This window comes from Clarias gariepinus, chromosome 16 (genome assembly GCF_024256425.1).
Source record: "Clarias gariepinus isolate MV-2021 ecotype Netherlands chromosome 16, CGAR_prim_01v2, whole genome shotgun sequence".
Classification (NCBI taxonomy): domain Eukaryota; kingdom Metazoa; phylum Chordata; class Actinopteri; order Siluriformes; family Clariidae; genus Clarias; species Clarias gariepinus.
This window is the reverse complement of record NC_071115.1, coordinates 8,307,335-8,316,652: the sequence shown is the minus strand read 5'-3', so window position 1 is coordinate 8,316,652 and position 9,318 is coordinate 8,307,335. Positions and strand designations below refer to the sequence as shown.

Sequence of the window (9,318 nt, the reverse complement as noted above, 5' to 3'; positions counted from 1 at the left end):
GATAATATTATTATCAATAATGTCAAAAACTGCATTAAGGTCAAGCAGTGCAAGCCATGTTGAAACAACCCTAATGAGAGGCTAGTAGTAGGTTATTACCACAATAACCAGTGCTGACTCTGTGTCACGATGAGTCCTTTCATGTATGTTAACATTTTCTAGGATCTTGTACATTAAGGGGAGCTTCGATATTGGCCTGGAGCATTTTCAGCTTAATTGTACCTTCAGATTAAAAGCCAGTATCTACTAAGATGTGTAAATTGGGCACATTTTTTACAGCCATTGAAAAGGATAGGAAGGTAAAATAATGAGGGATCTGTGTCCTCTTTACTGTCATTAACCATTCTTATTTAGTTTTTTATTTACCCAGTAAGATTGTCCTACTTACTGTACATGCATGCATACGTCAAAAGCAGTCTGTCAGGCTTGTCAGCAAGTTCAAAATTCTTTTGTTGTAGTTTGAGAACGTACATAATGTAGAGTTATGTAAACAAATCATACAGAAACTTTAATGTACATAAAATCTGTATTTTTATTATATTACCTCATTAAAGCGCCTTAATGTAAAGTTCTTAAATCCACTTAAAGTCCAACTGGCTGCTGTAGTTGTACCGTATCCATCCATCCATCCATCCATCCATCCATTAATTGTGTGTGGTCTGAATGTTGAAAAGAGGTCCAAATAAAAAAGCTAGAGACAAAAAAATCTATATCATCAAAATTTTAACCACTGTTTTTTATGCAAAGCTTTGTCCCTTTAATTACTGGCTTTGTTTTACTAACAACTGTTGACTGCTTTTTATAGTGTTTTTTTTAAATAGCAATTTATATTAGGCCATCCTTGCTTTGGAGCAGTTATTTGTATATTCAAGATTCAAGATTCAAAGAACTTCAATAATCTCAGGGGGAAATTTTTTGCATAGGCCATTAACACAAGCCATTGGAAAACAATCAATATTGTCAACCAATTAACCAAAACAGCTATATACTGTATTCACCTGCTGGATCATTAATAATTGAAAAAAAACTCTTAATCATCTTCGCCTTTGTCAAATTAATATGTGTCTCTTGCAAAAACATCACGTTTGCAGACACTGTCACTACTGACATTTACTACAGTGAATGAAACTACTGTAACAAAAACAGCACCTCTGACATTTGATTTCTACCCCAATCAAATCAACAATTTTTCCAACAGTAAGGAGGACAATGGAGCAAATGAGCAAAACTGTTGATAAAAATCTTTGTGAAACCTTCCATTTACCATAACATCATTCCATTTACTGTCACTACTTTATGTTTGCACATTGCTCATTGTTGCTGTAACGTGGAAATTTCCCCACTGTGAGACGAAATAAAGGTATATCTTATCTTACTCAATAAAGATTAATTGAATACAATTATCTTCAGACACTTTTATTGTAAGTTATTTTAGTTTTTCTTAGTTATATTAAAAAAAAAATCTAAGAGTATTTGGTTCATAGATTTATAGACAATCTGACAAATTTTGTAAGATGTCAATAAATAAGAAGTTATTGCAAGAGCGACCATAATGCAGCTCGCTTAGCTGACCTAATGCACATAATCCCTTCATTTACAATAAGAATTATAACCTTTATATTCATGGCACTCTTTATTTATTAAATTAAGCTCAATAAATATACATATGTACAAAATACTTAAATAAAATGTTTTTTTTTTGGTAGTCTACAATTAGGTCTGCTTAATTCCCTGTCCAGTCATGGCTTATGTAACAATACCACACATTCCTTCACTCATATGTACGTGTACATTCCTGAAACTGAAAGTTTCCTTAAACTGCGGTGGACCGGTAGGACAGCACTAACAGGTTTTATGGAATAAACATTAATAAATCAAATGACTATAAAAACAAACCCTTCTTTATAAGCCATGTCTTTTCTATTATTCTATGTTGACATTTAGTAGTAACAATTACCTGTGCTGAAATTATCTGTTAACTAGGTATACTTTATTGCTTAGGGCTGTGTTATAGAACTGAATGGCAGCTATCAGCAATCAGCTTACTGTATCAAACCAGACAGGTTAAAAAATAAAGTTGGATCAATAGAGATATAGTGCATGTTTTCTTAGACATAGTGTATTTTTTTATTCATTATGTACAGTATATTTGATTATTAAGGGAGCCTATTCCAAACCTATGGTTTGGTGTGCAAGAAATGACAGTAAAAAATCGAGACAACTGAAAAAGATGACAAAGCTTCACAGCCTGATGATGATGGTAATGAAGATGTGCTGGATATCATAGTGAAGGTCTGTATATTTGTGGCACGAGGTAACACAACTAGTTAGTCTTTACTGGTGCCACTAGAGCTGTTTGAGCTGGTGGTAGACTTAGTGATGCGCTTGTTGTCAAGGGTTAAAACAGCAGCCTGGAACCATGACAGACACATTAGAGGACCTCCCTTTTCACCCTGATGGAGAAAGAAAAAGTCCACAGGTAAGGTTTCCTATTGTACATTGGCAACTGTGGAATTAAAAAGTAAAAATAAAAACCAATTTAAAAAACAAACAAACTCACAGACCTGTTCTAATGGTATGGCTGCTATGCAGATGATTGATGGAGACACAGTTCCACAATCCACTATAGTCGTGTTGAACTGCTGAAGTGTTTGCTGGGCTATATCATACAGATAAAAAAAGGTGTGGTGCAAAGGATCACTAAGAGCCTATAATTGCTGACATTAATTGTTTTGTTAATGGAACTAGACACTTATTTTGTTTAACACACAAATTAATCTCTACCTTCACCTTCTGAGCTCCAGCCAGCTTTTCAGCACTAAGTGCCAGTGTTGAAGCTGGTACAGTAGTTCCCAGGTTCACACAAATGGGCCGAAGGAAGTTGGACATTGTAGGAGTGGTGGATAACTTTACCACAGCTATGTTATTGCTGGCACTTGTGCTGAATGTGATATCAGCCACGGCAACAGAGACCTCGTTTCACTCAGTTTCACGGTCCAGTCAGAGAGTTTGGCTGAGCTGTATAGACAGGTAAGAATGTGATTTACATGTCTGGCTAAAGTTTCAATGTTTCACAGTTACTCTGCTATTCTATTTTTTTTTTTACCTAGAGAAACAATCAACTGAGCTTATGGCGAACTGCTGAGCTATCAGTGTTCCACCACAAATGTGAGTAGAGTTAATCTGCAGGCTGACCATCCACGGCCATCTACCTGCTGATGCCAAGGTGCTGTTTGCTTTTCCCGAAATACTGTAAAATTGAGCTTGGCACTTCCACACACCACAGCTGAAAAGACAGATTAAAGAGAAAATTATTATTATTATTATTATTATTTAAAGCACAGTGTCCCATGATGTATGCTTTCAGTAACTTCATTACCAACAGTTAAGAGAAAATGCAGGTAGGCTTACATGCTCCAGTAGTTGTGGCAGTAGTTGGTTGGGCAGTTATGGTAACAGGTGGCAAGCCAGTGCAAGAGACCTGCAGATCACCATCAGTGCCACCAGATGAATATGTGATGAAGACTGCCTTTGTAAAATAAAATAAATAAATAATTGGCAAGTTAGTTAAGTGCATTTTATTACATTTTCAACTATACTACTTGATTATAAAGTTATACGAACAATTTTAATTTTCTCCAGCACCGATGTTTCCCCAGCCAGTAACCCATGTCAGGGTGCCATTGTTAAAGGTGCTCCCTGTTGCAGCCAGGCAGATAGAAGTGATATAATTACTGAACGGTACAGCAGAAGACAGCTGAGAGAGGTCATTGTTGTGCATTTTTTAATTGTATGCCGGATGTGTGATGATCGCAATGAGGGTTCTTGATATATTGTTAACGTTGTTTCCTTCCAGAGTATACAGTTCCAGTTTTACAGTCCCTTGAGAGGTTGTGTACCTGTAAAAATCAGGCAATCACTCATGTCATTGCTAGTTCAGTATTATTACATGAGGTGTCACAGCCGTGTTTGCATATTTTTTTAAATCAATATCTCACTTTTCGAAACAGTGAGCTGCAGAGAGGACCCAGCCATTATCGATGAGGGATCCACCACAGAAATGTGTTCCAACCACTTGCAGACTGACTTGCCAAGGCCAAGACCCAGGAACAGCATCCTGTCCTCCTACTATCCTGGTGTTGAGGTTAGCTATGCCACAGACTAACAACCGACAGAAAAACAATGTTTAGGTATGTCAATGACTGTGTCTTGTTTCTCCTTTTATATCGAACTACATCCTTTAAGCACCCTGGGCTTAAGCATTATTATTACTCAAATATTTTAAAAGAAGGAAAAAGTAAAAAGGGGGAAACTGCATTTAAAGATTCCTTCCTGATTGCAGCACAAGAACATTGAGTACATTTTGACAGCGTCAATATTAGACTGGGAAGCTATTTAAATTAAATAGATAGTAAAATATAACATACAGTATGCATATTAATATACTGTATATTGCCACAGCAGACCATCAGATGTTTTACATTGGGTATCTTTCCTAATGCAACCCTCCCATTTTAGCTGGGCTTGAAACCAATATAGATACCAGATGTACTTGTGTTTATTAGTTTCAGCATTGTACATTCATACTGAAGACATCCAAGCTATGAAAGATCATGTATGGAATTATGGAAAATTATGGAATAAAATGGTAAACTTCCCATAATATGTTCTATATTTTGGACTCTCCACAGTAGCTACAGTACATAACGCTTTGATAAGAGCTTCGCACAGCCATGGCATTCTTTCATCCGATTTACAAGGTAGTCATCCAGAATGATTGTCAATTCACAGGTGTGCTTTATCAAGAGATAATTTGTGACATGTCATGTCAGTCCAAAAAATCTCAAAAACTTTAAATCCCCAAGTGCAGTTACCAAAACCTATCAAACGCTATGATGAAACTGACTTTTCCCAGTAAAAAAGACAAAGAGCTACCTATGCTGCTGAGGATAAGTTTATTAGAATGACCAGCCTCAGAAACACCCAATTTACAGCACCTTAGATTAGCCGGCAAAAATGAGATGAAATGATGTGAGGGTGCTTTTTTGGTGACACCATTGTTGATTTTGTCAAAATTGAGGGCACACATAACCAGCAGAGGTGTCAAGTAACGAAGTACAAATACTTCGTTACCTTACTTAAGTAGAAATTTTGGGTATCTATACTTTACTGGAGTTCTTATTATTCAGCCGACTTTTTACTTCTACTCCTTACATTTTCACGCTATTATCTGTACTTTCTACTCCCTACATTTTAAAAATAGCCTTGTTACTCCTATTTTATTTCAGCTTGTCATTCAAAAAACAAACAAACAAAAAAACATCAGGATAAATTGCGCCATCCAGATGGAGCAAATTTGATTGTGGTTGGATGAGAAGTATAAACATAGAATTCCGACACCCTATTGGTTGGTACGCGATTCATCGTACCTGCACATGATGTCACGTCACACACTCCAGCAAGGACATTTGAATAAAATAGCATTTTCGGTTGATAAGGTTGTGATAAGTAGACGAAGATGTCCGTGATAGAGACTCAAGATTCGATCAAAATGTCACAACCAAGCGCCAGCAAGCAAGGTAACAGCATATATATATATATACACTCACCTAAAGGATTATTAGGAACACCTGTTTAATTTCTCATTAATGCAATTATCTAATCAACCAATCACATGGCAGTTGCTTCAATGCATTTAGGGGTGTGGTCCTGGTCAAGACAATCTCCTGAACTCCAAACTGAATGTCAGTATGGGAAAGAAAGGTGATTTAAGCAATTTTGAGCATGGCATCATTGTTGGTGCCAGATTGGCCGGTCTGAGTATTTCACAATCTGCTCAGTTACTGGGATTTTCATGCACAACCTTTTCTAGAATTTACAAAGAATGGTGTGAAAAGGGAAAACCATCCAGTATGCGGCAGTCCTGCGGGCGAAAATGCCTTGTTGATGCTAGAGGTCAGAGGAAAATGGGCCGACTGATTCAAGCTGATAGAAAAGCAACTTTGACTGAAATAGCCACTCGTTACAACCGAGGTATGCAGCAAAGCATTTGTGAAGCCACAACACGCACAACCTTGAGGCGGATGGGCTACAACAACAAAAGACCCCACCGGGTACCACTCATTTCCACTACAAATAGGAAAAAGAGGCTACAATTTGCACAAGCTTACCAAAACTAGACAGTTGAAGACTGGAAAAATGTTGCCTGGTCTGATGAGTTTCGATTTCTGTTGAGACATTCAAATGGTAGAGTCAGAATTTGGCGTAAACAGAATGAGAACATGGATCCATCATGCCTTGGTACCACTGTGCAGGCTGGTGGTGGTGGTGTAATGGTGCGGGGGATGTTTTCTTGGCACACTTTAGGCCCCTTAGTGCCAATTGGGCATTGTTTAAATGCCACAGCCTACCTGAGCATTGTTTCTGACCATGTCCATCCCTTTATGACCACCATGTACCCATCCTCTGATGGCTACTTCCAGCAGGATAATGCACCATGTCACAAAGCTCAAATCATTTCAAATTGGTTTCTTGAACATGACAATGAGTTCACTGTACTAAAATGGCCCCCACAGTCACCAGATCTCAACCCAATAGAGCATCTTTGGGATGTGGTGGAACGGGAGCTTCATGCCCTGGATGTACATTCCACAAATCTCCATCAACTGCAAGATGCTATCCTATCAATATGGGCCAACATTTCTAAAGAATGCTTTCAGCACCTAGTTGAATTAATGCCATGTAGAAATAAGGCAGTTCTGAAGGCGAAAGGGGGTCAAACACCGTATTAGTATGGTTTTCCTAATAATCCTTTAGGTGAGTGTATATACAGTATATATATATATATATGTATGTATATGTATATATATTTTTTCACTTGGATTAATCATTCATTCTGACAGCACTAATTTTCTTGTATGTTGCCCTAAGATTCCTGCAGCAAAGCTTGGATGTACATTTACATTCCAATAAAGGTTACCGATGGTTACCGAACTAGTTATCATATCTTCGTCTCCATAAAACATATGCTCAGTAGTACACATACTGTATATGGTTCTTTAATGTATTTGCATTATACTAAAATGCATTCTTTTTCAATTGCCATATACAGTACAAAAAACAAACAGACAGTAACAAAAGAGAACAACATTTGTCCAAAAGGAGGTTAATGGAATGCTGCAACAGATAACCTGGCGTCCCCAATCACACGATCTAAATCCAATTGAGATGGTTTGGTATTAGTTGGACCACAGGAGTGAAGGAAAGGCAGCCAACAAGTACTTAAAATCCCTGGAAACCCTTCAAGATTGTTGGAAAGGCATTTTAAATGACTGCCTCATGAGGTTGACTGAGAGAATGCCAGTAAAGTGCAGAACTTCCATCAAAGCTAAAGGTGACTACTTTAAAGAATTGAAAATATAAAAAAATATATTCTGGTTTATTTAACACATTTTTGTAGACTACAGAATTCTATATTTGTTCCGTCATAATATCAATGTCTGCAATATTTAATATACAATATTGAAAACAATAAAAATAAAAAGAAAACATCTAATTAAGCAGTGCTAGGAAACTGGACAGCACGGTGAAGTGCCGGGCATGACAAATGTTTTCAGGAATATGGGTGCCGATCAATTTTTGTCTTTGCAGCCAAGCATCTGAGTGTATTAAATTTGATGTTTGAGGCTACGGGATTCCACTGGAGGTATCATAGCAATGGGATGTAGAAGTTTACAAACTACCAATGTTGCAATAAATTATGCAACCTTATGTCAGATCAGAAATGTGAGAGGTAATGGACATTTAATTTTATATGGTAATCCCAAGCTTACAGCAAGTGACCAAAGATGAAACCATAAAGTTGTCCAGGGAGATCACAAGATCCTAACACTGGAATCAAATAACTGGGATTTTTGCTGGAATTATATTGAAAGCTGATTTATTGTCATCCATTTTGAGATGTCTGAGGGAAGGAAGGAGGGGCTCTAGGCATACTTTGCCATGCATTTCAATAGACTAAAGAATCTTGAGCTTAACTGTGTCAAACACTACTGAAAGGTTAAAAAAAGAGGACTGATAATGGTTTGGTTGATCTAGCAGCATGTAGCTTGAAGAAGCAAATTTTGTGGATCTTGTGGTGCCCTTGTGAAGAAGGTTTCAGCTGTTCCTTGTAGAGGACTGTCTTTGCAGAAGTCACGTCTAACACAAACTGACAAGCTAATAATACACTTAATAAGTAATTATTAAAGCAAACATTTTGTAGTTCATTATGAACTAATTAATAATTGGGGTCTTGAATGGCTCTTGATGAGCTATGAGCTTATTAGTCCTTATGCATAATTATTGTATTTAAATATATTCTATTAGATATCTTTAAACTTGTAATATATTAGATAGTCTATCTTTTATCTTGTAAAAGTTCTGGTGTTAGTTTTTAAACATAAATAAAAACCTGTATATTAATGTCAATGTAAAAGTACAGTAGCACATGTTGTGGAAGTTAGGAACTTACCTTTGGTAAGGGCTAGGAACACCACACACAAGGTTGTGAACACAATCATTGCTAAAGACTCTTGTGCTGTTTAACATCATCACATCTCTACATATATCTTACCTTTGTTTCAACTCATAAACCACACCTCTCAAGTTTCCCTTTCTCTCTCTCTCTCTCTCTCTCTCTGCCCCTCTTTCTCATGCACACAAACAAACACACACACACGCACACACACACAAACACACACGCGCGCACACACACAAACATGCACATACACACAAACATCCACACCCAAACACATACACGCACGCACACTTTTCCAGACTAAAAAAGCAAACCCTGCTGGTAAACTATGCAGAGCTTAAGATTCACAGCAAAATGCCTTCTGACCTGTATTCTACTAAAACAAGTTTTTCAAGAGAATGTGCTTCATTTCTGCCTCATGCTTTTGTTAAGACATATCTATCTCTCTCTCTCTCTCTCTCTCTCGCTATCTATCTATCTATCTATCTATCTATCTATCTATCTATCTATCTATCTATCTATCTATCTATCTATCCATCCATCCATCCATCCATCCATCCATGTATGCACTACCACACTATACATACAGTACACTACATATACACCACCAGTCAACAGTTTGGACACACCTTCTAATTCATTGCTCTTTCCTGATTTTTTTTTCTTCTATATTATAAAACAATGCTGAAAGCATCCACAATATGCATAAATCTCATTTGAACAATTGATATTGAAACGTGTCTGCTTCTTATGCTCTGTAAAGCCTTTATAACGGCTCTAATCTGAGGTGCTGTTAATTG

The 9,318-nt window shown here is 37.1% G+C and overlaps 1 long non-coding RNA gene across 3 annotated transcripts; it reads right to left on the bottom strand.

The window, feature by feature from the left end:
- Positions 1-2,367: 2,367 nt before the first annotated feature.
- Positions 2,368-8,563, bottom strand: LOC128544394 (uncharacterized). Of its 3 annotated transcripts, none has more exons than XR_008365785.1 (6): positions 8,513-8,563; positions 3,412-3,529; positions 3,107-3,286; positions 2,785-3,018; positions 2,565-2,659; positions 2,368-2,453 (listed from the first exon to the last, which is right to left on the bottom strand). It is a non-coding gene; the product is annotated as an uncharacterized LOC128544394 (long non-coding RNA). The 3 variants fall into 3 exon arrangements; XR_008365784.1 differs by having other exon boundaries at positions 2,791-3,018; XR_008365786.1 differs by having other exon boundaries at positions 2,914-3,018.
- Between the last annotated feature and the right edge of the window lie 755 nt (positions 8,564-9,318).